Consider the following 14061-nt stretch of genomic DNA (forward strand, 5'->3'; position numbering starts at 1 on the left):
TGTGGGGGAAAGTGGGAATATAGAGGTCTCTGCACCCAGGTTATCCAGACAGCATGGCCAACAACCACAGTGCAACATTTCACAGAAGTTTTGGCTGTTACTGTGAGGTTTGTGCATAAATGGGAATGGTGAGAGTCAAGCTTCAAAAAATTCTTCTCAAATGCAGCTCAATTTCCTTCAATGATATAAAGTCCTCTAGATGGACAGGTTTGCCAGATCATTGTCTCCACCAAGTGATTGAATCAGTTTGGGGGATAACAGCACATACAGAACTATTTTATTTATTCTTCTAGAGATAGTTATACAGGACTTAGAAGAGTTTGGCCTAAGAACGCTTATTAAAAATAGTTTTAGCACAATATTAAGTATGAAATACAAATAAAGTACTGCTCTTAAAAGTTGTGTGTTTTCTGGATTTTCTGCATACCAAAAGGACTTTTGTGCTATTGAAGGCACTTTATCCAAAGAGACTCTGGCAGTTTGTCTTCATTTCTTACACTAATGAAAATTTTAAAATTCAGTTGACTATGAGCATCACCATTTTGATGAGCAGAATTCAGCTTTGAGGTAGAAATTTCACAAATATTTCTGCAACTTTTCTGTTTACTTCTTTTGTTTTATCTTTCTATGAAGAATTTAATTCTATTTTCTATTTCTCTACACAATTCCACCGACAGTACTCTCTAATATATCAGCAAAAGCCTCAGAAACAGGCACAGAGACTTTAATCACAAAGCCTTAAGAATTATTCCTAAAACAACATTTCAAAGCAGAGTAGTACTTTTTGAATGTAAAATAATGCAGAACAGTAAAGCCTATTACATTCCTCTCCTTTCTTTCATTCATTGTACTAGCTGGAGTAATTTCCTCAGGGAACTAAGGAAGTGTAAAGTTCAGATGGGAAAAGACTGGACTCAATTTCTTAGTATGACTTACAAGTTTGTGGTTTGGTGAACAAACTGGCAGCATGTTTCACACTCCAACCCTCCAAGTTGCTCAGTTCTCATTTTGAAGACTTTTTTCTTTTTATCCAATTGTTTCAAAATTTATTTCCTCATTCATTCCCTGCTGATGAAAGGCTCTGCAAAGCAACAGCAACAAAATGCTTCTGAAACACTCACAGGGTTTTATATATAAACAGCTGGAAAATGAGCTAAATGGAGAATTGCATATGCACTCTGCAGAGACTGAAATTTTAAAGTGAGAAGTGATGCAGTTCAGGGAAAACAGGAAAGTAGCCATGAATAATGGAATTAGATGAGATACAGTCAAACCTCTCATTCAATTTCTATCTTTAAATCACTAAAATTATTTCTAGAAGTAATAGTATAGGAAGCCATATGCTGTTTCAGCAATCCATTTGTATTTAATTAAACTTATAAAGTATAAGGCCCAAGTTATCATTTTTGCCTTTTTGATTCATGCTATGGTTCATTTATTTTAATGCCTTTGGGAGTTTTGCCAGTTAATAATGGAAGAGGTCATTTTGTTATGAATTGCTTCTTGCTTTTCCATCCTATGTGTGTATTTATTTAGTTCACAGTGAAGGGAATTTTCAAATTTCAGAAGGGCTACCAGTAGGGAGAGCCACTGATAGCTCTGGGTTGTAGAACAGTGAGGTTCAGAACTCAATGTCAAACACAGGGAGACAGCTCTCAGATCAGTGGATTTGGGGGTGTGTGCTGAACTTTGGTTTGTTTGCTAAAATGTGTTTCTGCAGCTGCTGTGCCATAACCCATCAACATCTGCAGGGAATTTCTTGCTGGCAAGGCCCCATCCCTGTAGGATCTCCAGTCTCATGGAGTGAATATATTTTCCCCCTTGAGGGTTTCTAAAACAATGCATTTTTAAACAATACCCTCAATAGCAAGATGCAGCAAAAGCAATGTTTTTCATATTTTTTTCCCAGACAAACTAAATCAATGTTCAGCAGAACAAATATCATGACACCAAAAAAATCCCTCACAGAAATTTTTTCAAGGACAGGACAGGAGGAGGGAGAGGAAGAACAAACAGCCTCTATTTTAATTGACTAATAATGCCTTCTGATAGTAGGAGATATATTGGGAGAAATCCTATAAATACAGTCAACACCTAGAAGATAATTTGGGCCAGCTTGTTTACCACATATAAGAATAAGGGACCACACTGATAACTTCAGCAACCAAATCAGAGCTTCCTGCTGTGCTTCCTGTTACTATAAAACAGGATTTACATGGCCTAATAATGTGTCTAGCAGATACATTTTCTCAGCAATATCAATAAAACCACAGCTTTAGTTGTGTTCCAGAGAGGCCTCTGATGGTGCTTAGTGGCCATTTCTCATTTCCATCTTTGTACATCCATGCTTCAACATTTGATTTTAATATACCAGTAAAGAATATTGAAAAATTCATAGTACCACATCTCACTTGGCAATAAATGTGAATAAATTGATACAAGGTAGAAACCTTAATATTCAAAGTCCTGAAGATAAATTGTCTTTCCCTGAATTCTACTCTGTGTTATTCAGGAGTTCTGATACATAATGTTTGTTTTCCTAAGGCTTCCAGTTAGAACTGATATTCTGACTTATTAGCATTTAAATAACAAAATAATTGTTTAGACCCATCAAACCTATGTTTTCCTTTCATCAAAACATTATTGAACACTAAATATTAGAAAATAATCCAGCAGCAAAGTGCACTTATGGAATGATCACTGGTGCCTACCTACACTTTACTTTCCTGTTAGTGACATACCCATAAAACTACTTAATTTTTAATTTTATTTTCCTGCTTTCTATCAAGCTCATGGATTTTGACTCTTTCCATCTCCAACAGACACACTGAGATCTGCCAAACCTTACCTTTGATTTGGATAAAACATTTATACCACCACAGCCACCACCAATCTCATCCTATGGTCCTAACATGAGGAACAGCAAAAGGGAAAGCTGAAAAAAGAGAATTGCCTCCAGAAAATAATTATACAGACTGGGCACACTAATAATCCATGGGCACACACAAAATCCCCAACATGCTTGGAGTGTTACAGACCAATTCAGATGCAGGTCTCACTCCAGCTCTGCAACCATTTTGACTCTTTTCAGAGGTGAACTTTGGGTTTATCTAACATACTTTTGGAGCAGCCACAGTCAATCTAACTTTCTTGGAATATATTAGTCTATGCTGCTGCTATAAAGGCTCCAAATTAAATTCCCCACAGGGATTTTAACTGCCACACTAAAATGTACAAGGGATTTTTTTTCCCCAGTAACAGTGACTACAATAGTGACTGTTGAATTTGATTTTGATAATGGCAGATGTTGCAAAGACAAAATAGGAATGCTTAATGAGATTTTGAGTGCCATATCCCAATTTTATATACTTAACATATTCTGAAATTTGTTAGCAATAAAACACTTTCCTGCAACATAAGATACAGTTTTTCTTATTATATTAAATAATTTTTTTTGTATGGCATCAGATTCTGCCTATAAGTTGCTCCAATTCAGTGTCAAAGCATTGCAAAAAAATCTTTAACTTCTTTTGGTGATATATAATCCTAATACATGGAGAAGCAGATGAATATAAGATCAGAAGAAGGGAATTTATACAAATCCCTGGCTAGGTACAATTTGTTCTCTCTCTGTTGCTATTTTTTGTGTGGTTATAGAAATGTGGTTGAATAAAATGACAAAGCATTCTATTTTGATACAATGATGGATAAAAACACCTTTTTTTTTTTACTTAAAAGTGCAATTTCCTTTTCTGAAAAAGAGCAACACCTACATGGTGTAGGAAGAGAGATTACAAAGTTCCAAAAAGAAGAATGCTGAACAGATTGAATAATCAAATAAATAATTAAGTAATTTTGAGTTCTGATTATATTTAGAAATATAACAATGGAGATATGGGCACCAAGGCTATTTTTTAAAATAGTTGAATTCTTTTAAAAATCTGCTCCTTACCTGCTGCCCCTCCTTGCCCATTTCCATCCTTTTTACTAGAATTAAAATACTGTGATTTATAAGGAGTTTAAGAAACTCTGTTCATGTAATAGATTTAGGAAGTTACTGAAATGGGCAGCATGCCTGAATGCTCCCAAAAGTATTCACAAATTCGTAAAGCAAATGCTGAAGGTTCCACGTGGGTTTTAATTACAATATATTATTAGATTTCTACATGATTTAATTTGCCATACCCAAAAAGAACTGTGCTATCTATATTTTCAGAACACAGCCCACTTCCAACTCTTGCTTGCCAAGGAGAGGCATCTGAGCCACCCCAGGGGCACCAGTGTCACCCCAGGGGCACAGATGTCAGCCCTCAAATGCACTGAGTTGTACCCAAAAATAGAATTGGGAGTGCTTAAACTCACATGCATACAGCTGATCCATGGGAATGAAAAGTCAGCAACTCTAAAGACCCTTATGTTTCTTTTGAACAATGGATTCACTCCACTCTTTTTGAATCTCTAAGTTTCTAGCTGAAACAAATTACCCGTTGTGTTTCTCTCCTGAAAAGCCAGCAGTGAAATATTTTCAGGAAGAGTATTTTTAAAAACCATTGTGGAGTTCTATCCATGCCCTCAAGTGATATTTTCACAACCCAACAGCTAAGGTATACAACCCAGAGAGGAGGATGAGATGGCAAACTAATGGCAGCCATTTGAGTATTCTCTGAATTATTAATAAATTAGATCTATGGGAACCATTTAGAGTGTCTCATTAAAACGATTAACTCCCTATTTCATGAGCAAACACTGGGTGTTCTAACAGAATGGAAGGTAGGAACCAGGAGATAAATAACCATTATTAGAAGAGCTAAGATTTTTTTTTTTTGTTTGGCACAATTGCCAAGCTAGAAAGAAAATGTTACTTGAAAGTCTCAGGGAGGATTTTCAAAAATTGGTGTGACAGAAAATTAGCATGAATTATTACCAAAAAGAAAAAAAAAAAAAGATAATCTGATTACATAAAAAGTGTTTGTGATAATGGAGCTAATAAAGAACACTATCTAATTTGTACAGGCCATAAAATACAGCAGCTGTAAATTAAAGCTGCAGGTATATCTCGAGTTCTGCTGAGGATTTAGCTGGGTTTAGGCACAGCAGATTAAAGTGCAGCCCCTCAGGAATAAACCTGGTGCATCCCAGCTGGGAAGAGCACTGACAGGAGGGGATGCTTCACTTGCCTTTTTATCATCTGTGTCTGCCTGTGTAATTTCAGCATTCTCACCACAGTGCTTATTGCATTTTAATTGATTAAAGAAATAAACTTCACACACAAAAAATAAACTATATCTTTGAGCACTTAATGAGACTTTCTAAACTACTCTAGTCTCTTTTATCAATTTAATATGGACTGGCTGCAGAGGAATTAGACATTTTATGATGTACTGGAATTAAATTAATGATGATTATTTGGTGATGTAAAATTAATGCATTATAATCAGCTATTATTAGTGCATCCATTTGCATACTATTCTTTTCCTCATGTATTAAATGCAGAATAAGGATGCAGCAGATTAAAATTTAGGAAATAATTGACAGTCTATTACCTAATATGTTTTCATCTACCCTTGGAAAATTTCAGGAGCACAGCAGTTTATTTTCTCAGTGCAAAAAAGATGATTACAGGAAAACCTAGAAAGGACATTAGTGTCTGAATGCAGTAATGTCCTGTGGCCCTATTCACCTTGCAGCTTTTCCCAGGATAACTGAAATTCATATTACGTTTTCTTGGTCCCCAAAAGCCCCTTAAAATCCTTCCAAAACCTGCACCCTCGTGCTGGGGATGTTCTGAAATGCCTTGCAGACACCTAAAACCTTGAAAACACAAAATTAGTCTCATAACAGTCTCATAACAGTCTCTTTCCTAGCAGTAACAACTATTCCTAATAATTTGGAACCCTTAGTGACATTTTCAATACTTAGATATTCAACTATCATAAAATTAGCCAATAATTATCATATAATTGTATTCAGCTTTGGTGTGTGTATATATGTAGTTTTTCTATTATCTTCTTATACATTAGTGTAAATATTTACTATTTATTAGCCTTTTAAGTCTTGGGAGTGAATATAAATTATAAAGACATGCAATATTTTACAATTTCTGTGTGATCATGCAGAGGGACCACCAAATGAAAGTAAGATCCCCCTTAGTCATAAGGTGAGCTGTCCAAGTGGAATCACAACTCCTGGAATTGTTCAAATGTGTGCATGTGGCACTTGGGAACATGGTTTAGTGTTGATCATAGTTGGGCTGAGCCTCCTAAAGGCCTTTTCCAGCCTTAATGAGTTTGGGAATCGGTGATCTTAGCTCAGCTCTCTTAGATACTCGGTGCTGAAAAGGATTTTCAAATACAGGGTTGGGTTCTTTGCTCTTTTAGATAAGTCTCCAACTTTATACAATTTGGATGAATAAAAAGCTGCACCTATTTCCAACAGGGATTAGTACAAGGAAAGTTTGTCTTTTGCATAAGACCAAACTCTGCAATCATAGCAGGTCCCCTCCAGTCGTATTTATGAATGAATCTCCAAATTATTACTTTTATTGTCCCTGATGAGTGCTACTTTGCATTCCAGTTTCTGTTATTTATAGCACAAAGCCTCAGGGAGTGAGTACAAACAACATATGGAAGATCTACCAACTCATGCATAATACTTCAGCTTGACTTGTGCTTCCACAGGGATTTGGGTACTAATACTGAATTATTTCCTTATTGGTCTGGAACCCTCTGAAGGCAACCCCCATTTTTCAAACCATGTGATCTTTATTTGATAAAGGAGGAAGAAAAGGAATGGAGCACAAGCTCAAGTCATCTTGTTTAGTTGGTTAAGAAGCTACACAGCACTAATGTTTTCCTGATATAATTAGGAAGGCTCTCATGTTATCTCAAGTAGCACATAGTGTGAATTTGACAGTTTTGGGACCAGGCTGCAGTCTCTGTTCAGCTGATTAGCACTGGTCTGATGGCATGAAGCAGACAAAAACCCATTTTTTCAGGGCTATAGAAACACTCAGAACAAAAACAGAGAGGGTATTTTTTCCTCCTTTAGAAAAAAAACTGGAGTAAAAACCATGGTGAGAATGTTCCTGCCCTTTTGTAATTTCTCCCAAGTCACTCAAGTCACATAAATGCAAAGTTACAACCCTGGTGAGTCAAAGGCACAGGAAACATCCTGCACTTGCATTTTGTACCTGGGGGCTGCCTCATTTAGGAAGGGAAGGGGTGGGCAGGAAAGCAGGGAGAGGCACCTGAGTGAGGAGGCCAGCTGAACCCAGGGAGAGTTGAGCCTGCAGCCTGCAGGGTTAAACCAAGGCTTGTCCTGCCTGGGAGGCTCTGCTGGGATGCTGAGGCAGGACATCAAGATGGATTATTGCTGGTGGCTCCTGAAGAAACACTGGCAAGGCTACAAACTGTAAGACAAAAATCTCATTGCACTAAGAGAGAATTAATACCCTCAGTTGAAGACATATTCTGTCAAAGAGAATATACTTTATTGTACATTCCTTTAACAGCTGTGTTCACCAAGATACTTCAAACATCAAATCTGTTGGAACTCAAATGTGATCTTTTCTGAAATGACATTTCAGAAATGTATTAATCTCTTGCTGCAGTTGCTACTTAAATGTCTATGACAATTCTGCATTTGTAAATAAGTCTCAAATCTCACATTTGATTACTATTACTTTTCAAAGAGAATCTTATTATTTTTCAAAGAGAAGAACTTGGAGAACTTCTCCCCTCACCCCATTTTGAAAGAGATAAACAACCATATTCTGTAATAGTCTGATATTTTCCCCTCTCTGTCTTCCCATAAGTATTATATGACCAACACCTGATGCTACCTCACAGCTGAAGGCTAATCTTTCCTCTAGGGTACTATAACACTGCTGTGGCTCATTTATAAAAAGGAAGCAGCACTCAGAAGCTGTACAAATGCAATGTACTTAACCACTTGCTCTTTCCCTCCTTCCCTCTCTCCCTCCCCTCAAAACTTGATCATGGGCAACAGTTCAATATATTTTCCAGCTACCACCATTTTTACTGAGGTCACTGGAGCCTTTGTTCCTTCTCAACAATCAGATTTAACAATTTGTCATCCATTTTACTCACTTCAAGATGGGAACTTCTATTTTCTCACTTAAGAACAAAAACCCTGGCAGATAAATACAGAGGTTAATGTTCTGCTCTTAAGTACAGCTTTACTAACAAAGGGTTTTTTCAAGCTTAGACAATGCCCTGCTCCTGATGAAATGAATATTTGCATGTTTGTCCTTCTGCCTCACCATATGTCATTGCCTGCAATGATGTTGAGTAATACAGCTGTCAGATTAGCTGATATGCCAGCTACTTTAATAGATTGAACAAATAGAGCACAATCACCCTAAATTAAATATGGGCATTTTTGCCATATGGTATTTTTCAGGGCTGTAACAGCGATTGCAAATGTATTCACTGTCATAAAATAAACTAAAAATCCTGGAGAGACTATTTACAAAGACATCACAATATTGTCTCTGATAAATGAAGTGGAATTTCAGGTAAGGCAACTTTGGAATCAGATTTCAGTGTCTGGGGAGAACTCATTTTGCAATTTGCTGTACGGCTGTAAAAACAACAAATAAAGCATTTTATTACTTGAAAACTCAATTTCGTGAAATTACAGCTTCATTTTTATGATGAATATATCTGAATATGAAATGTATATCAAAATATATGAGGTATGAAAGCACAAGCTTTGTTTCTGAAACACAAAAGTCCTTCTCTCATTATACAAACAACTGAGTAGTTACATTGCAATTATTTTTCCCCCCTTATTTTGTTTATTAATTTGAGGAATTCATTGCCCCGCATTGCTTTGGATACCAGGAGTGTAAATGAAAGATAATTCCTCAGGGGTTAGGTTGTTCATGTACACAAAGTGGTGCAAAGAACCCCAGATGAGAGGACATACCAGTTAAATATCACTCCCATCCTTGCTCCAGCACTGTTTTCCTTCCCCAGGTACCAGCTATGGGCTAGTGTCAAAGGAGACACAACACAAAGGGAGCAAAAGGAAAGTGTTTATAACATTTCCACTTTGTGACAGAGACTTTGATTAAAGCTATCACTCAGGTGTACTTTTAAGTATAAAAATCATCCCCTACTTCAAGTTAGAGAAAAATTTTCCATTATGATTATTTAAATGAAGGGGAGCTGTATATCAATCTTGCCAAGAACAAATTTTTCTTTACATGCAGCACCTGAATTTGTTGCTATGAAGCATGAAACTTAGTAATATGGCATGCTTTGACAAGAGCAGTTATAAACACATCTTGAAAATTCACGTTTCTTTGCAAATTTCTTTTTTCTCCAACACTGCTCAGATATAAATCTCTATAATGTCTTCTACAATATAAGCTGAAATTCCCAAAAATATTTGCTAAAAATCCTATGCATTTGTTACTATCTGAAGTATTTTTTTAGATAAACACACTGGTCTTTAAAATGCAATGAACAGTAGAAAAATTTGGTGTAGTGAGACACCAAATCACTGAGACAGTGATTCAATTTTCCAAAGAAGAAAAATTGCTCTTCTGTGAACCCTTTATGCCAATAGACCCGAGTGGATTTGGGTTTAAAGGCCAGAAGGAATAGAGTGCATCATACCAGGCCATTTATAACACTTCACCAGAGAGAACTTTTTTGTCTAACACTAAGGAAAGTTTTTTGCTGGTATTGATCCTAACATTGGCTCTTTATCATCAGTCAAGACACATTAAAATCAGGATCTATTTGAGGGGAAAGCAAAGTCAAAAATGGGGAAAGAAATAAAGGCTATGGGATTTGACTGCAATGTAAGCATGCTGCTCATTAATTTAACACTAATTGGTTCAGAAAACTGTCCTGATCAGGATAGGAAACTGGAAATCATTTCTTTAAGCAACTATTTTCCAGAAAATTATTTCAAAGGATAGTGTTAATTATCACTTCAGGAATTGGCAGGAAATTTGTCAGATGGCAAGGCTTCATTGATGATATTTTCTATAGAGGTTTTAGTTAGCACTCAGACAAATCCAGACAAATCCAGGAGGTTTTTGATTTGAGGTGGTGGAGCAAGATGTCCTTTTACAGCACTGTCATCCTCTTCCTTTCTAACCCTTTCCACTCTCAAAGGCTCCTGTTTCCAAAAGCTGTCCTAGGGAGAAATGAATATGACCTCTGCAGCTGCATTAAATTAATATACTGTTTAACTATTTCATTTAACAGTTCTTAGTTTTCTAAAAATTATTTTTACTTTTTGTTTTATCAAAACAAAAATTCAAAACATTTGTTTCTTTCTGCCAGAAATATTTTGGGTTTTTTTCCACCACTTTGCCATGTAATATTCACTGTCAACTCATGGATACACTGCTCAAAGATGTGCAGAGCTTTATTGACATTTTAGTGCCATAAAACTTTATAACTACAATTCTGATCACAGTTTATAGGAAATCTGAGAAGAACTGGACAGAGACTCAAGGTAGGGGAGTGGGACTATGAAAGAGGAGCTTGAAGAACTGTATTTTGGTTTTTTCTGGAATTCTCAAGGCTGGGATCAATCACAGCCTCATAGGTCCTCATGGTGCTGTTTGATTTTGGGGAGGTAAAAACTGTGTCCTCTTCATTGCATAATATCAGTAATAATATAAGAGTGCACTAAATCCTCCTCTTTTTCTTTAATATATATGAAAACTTAATTTGGAAAATCAAGGTTTTTGAATGCTTTCAGCTCCCAGTACTGAACTCACCACCTTTCAGTCAAAATAATAATCAAGTTCTGTTCACAGCTACTCCCCATAACTCTGTGACAAAAGTGGAAGCATTTAAGGTTTTCTTAGCCTGCCAGTGTCTTGTTTCAAAAGGGAGATGGAGCTATGAGAGATAAAAATTAAGTGACCTGAGCTGTATGAAAGAAAAAATGTAAATGTAAATGCAAGTATTTCTTGAAAGCTGCACCATGAAGGAGTTATTTAACTAGAGGAGCTCTTTCATCTTTTTTCAATTAATCAGAGGAACACAGAACTGAGGTCTGCATTTCAGATCTATCAGGATGGTACAAGATTCTGGTTTTGAAGAACAGATGCTCTAGACACCCTTTTGAGGTCCCCTCTGACCCCACACAGGTGATACTCTGAGTTTTGAGCCAGGAATCCTTCTGGAGCCTGTGAAGACCAAAGGAAGGCCAGGAGCCTCAGACCCTGCTCTGCATTATTGAGGTGTCCAGGTTTGGAGGTGATGGAAAGGCAGAGTAATTAGCTGCCACAGTTCAGTGTCCAAGCAAGGTGCCAGATGAAAGGAGCTTTCAAACCTCTCCCTCCTCATCGACTTTGATTCCTTTGTACTCCAGCAGTTCACAGAGAGACTCACAGGGAGAACTGGATACCTATTGACAGCTGAGACAAATTATTAAGGTGACCTGAAATGAAATGCCCTTGTTTCCTGCACCAGTGAACATCCCAAATGTGGCATCTCTTTTATTAGAGATGAAACTACTCTGTTATTCTCTCCATTCCACCGTTTTCTGAATGTTCAAGATAGCGATTTCAATGGCAGCCAAGGACACTGAATAGATTGTATTTCAGAGACAAAGGGCCCATTGTTATTGTTCACTGGTACTTCTACCCTGGAAAATTAGAATGACACAACCCATACTAAAATTAATAGATATGTAGAAGATGTATCAGTATTATAATCATAATTCTTGAAATCTCATCTACAGTAGTGAAATATAAGAAGACACAGGATAAAATTTTAAAAAGTCTCAGGACACTCACTAATCAAGATAATAAAATGAATTAAAAATTAGTAAACGGGCAGTGAAGGGAATATGATACTAAATATTGTGTCCCTTGAAAAAAAAATTAAAATCAGTCCTAAGATTTTTTTTCCCAAACAGTTCCTTTGCAAAGAAACCTCCAAAAATTTCCCATTATGTTTGCTGCTCAAATATATTATGAATTTCTTGGTTTGAATGCATGCTGTGTGAACAGAACTTTCATTGGTTTTAATAAGTGGGGGTGGGGATGTGTGAATGTGTATCTGTATTGACATGCAGAAAAGAAAGCCCCACACCAACCCAAAACCTTTATGCACTCACTGTATCCCACCAAAGCCAGAGGTATTAGAACAGATCAACAGCCCAATTTTCTAGAGATTAGCTGAAACAGAAAAAAAGCCATGAAGATTATGCAATTGGAAAATAAAAAAGCCTATTTGGAAACTGTATAAGGCAGTGATGGACAGAAAACTTTATATTCTACTGCAGAGTTCAGCACACTGTACTACAGTAATTAAAAGTGCATTACCAGTCTGTTCAGTATTTTTTTCTACTCCATTTTAGTCTGTAAAACTGACTGATTTTTTCAGTTCCAACTGACTGAAACTATTTTCTGACCTCTTGAAAGTGCCTCTTCTATATTCTGATAATATTTGCAGAACACTTACCTTCAACAATTAGTGATTTTTAGCAGGGGGGCAGAGAAAGAAACCAGCCAAGAATTCCAAAGGCACTGCTTTAGTGCTTCACAGCATCCAAATGTATTTTAAATGATAATTCCAGATACAGCATTTTATCCACTCAATATTAATGCAATTTGTACTGGTGACAGTTTATGCTCTGTCATGCAGAAATGTGCTTCTTTGAGAGCCTATGGCCAAGCCATAAATTGCACAGTGCTCTCTAAAACAAACTTATCATTCTCATTTTCCTCCAACACCTGTTAACACAGGAGCCCCAGTCATTGTAACATGCCAGATGTAACTTCAAACAGTGCCCATTTCCTAAAAACAGCAAGCCAGAGATAAATTTTACATTTTGCTTCTACCATAGTTGAACATTTGTTGCTCTCTTCCAAAATGGAAAAAAAAGAATTCAAGAAATTGAAAAGAATCTGAAGCTACTGAATTAGAAGAAAGGATTCAATCTTGTCTCACTAACAAATATGCCATTAATAAACAATTAATTAATTAAAAATACCTTTGCTTGGTAACACAGAGAGCTCAACAACATCTGAAAAATATGCTGGATTCCCTAGTGGCCTGGAATTCACTTTTAGGCTTTTAAATTTTCTTCTCTTGGGACTATTAAAATCTTACATTTGTGAAAATTAAAGTGGATATAAAACATTCATAAAAGTTATATACTATTATATACTTACAGTTTAAAAAATTCATTGTTCTTTTTTAACCTAGCACGTCTTAGCAAGAAGCAGATGTATATCAAACATGGTCAACGGCAGAAACAATAACTAGGATCAATTTTCAACAAGTTAGCAATTTCATTCTTCATATTTCAGCTCAACACCAGTTAGGTGAAACATTATAACAAGGCGAGGACTGTAATCGAAGAAAATAACTTTTTACATTTTTATCATTTCTGTCTTTCATGAAGAGCATCTGTGATCCTCTCAAAATCCCCAAGGGGGCTCCTGGCTGCCACAGCAGTGAGGAGCAATCAGGTACAGATTGCCCCTTAACAGGAGGCTTTAAGGTGATCAAAAGCAGGGCAGGCTGCCAGTTTCCTGGCAATCCCAAAGGCACAAGATTCCATCTCCCAGCTCCCCCAGCCCCAGCTCCCCCTGAGCTCCAGCACAGGCGCTGGAGGAGCAGGCTGTGTGCAAATGGCAAGCAGCCACTCACTCCAGAGACTGGTCAAAAGGAACAGGGGACGAGACAGAGCTGGTTGTGCTGCCTGGAAAGGCTGACCTGGAACAGAGACCAGACAGAGCAAAAGGAATGAAAGAGGTATTTATTGAAAGGATGCACCTGGGGCACTGCAAGAGCCAAACAAACCCAAGGTGGATCCTGGTCACGAGTTTTACACTTATGTAAGTTTTGGTTTATTTATATATTGGGATCAATTGTTCAACCACAGCTCCAGGCTATGCAGTCTCAGCCCCCTGCCTTGCTCCCTTCCCTTAGCCATTGTTTCTGCTTTTTGGGTACCACCTATTCTTGATTCTCTAGCTAGAAAGGAATTGTTTTGTCCAACCATCCTGTGAAGAGACCTTACCAACACCTAATATGAAGTTTCAGAGTTACAACT

General features: G+C 37.0%; 1 long non-coding RNA gene across 1 annotated transcript; it reads right to left on the reverse strand.

Moving 5' to 3' along the window:
* Positions 1-11238: 11238 nt before the first annotated feature.
* On the reverse strand, positions 11239-13339 carry LOC306804558. Its single transcript, XR_013774919.1, has 3 exons — positions 13175-13339; positions 12115-12175; positions 11239-11640 (listed from the first exon to the last, which is right to left on the reverse strand). It is a non-coding gene; the product is annotated as an uncharacterized lncRNA (long non-coding RNA).
* Positions 13340-14061: the final 722 nt, after the last annotated feature.

Source organism: Erithacus rubecula (genome assembly GCF_903797595.1).
Source record: "Erithacus rubecula genome assembly, chromosome: 8".
Lineage (NCBI taxonomy): Eukaryota > Metazoa > Chordata > Aves > Passeriformes > Muscicapidae > Erithacus > Erithacus rubecula.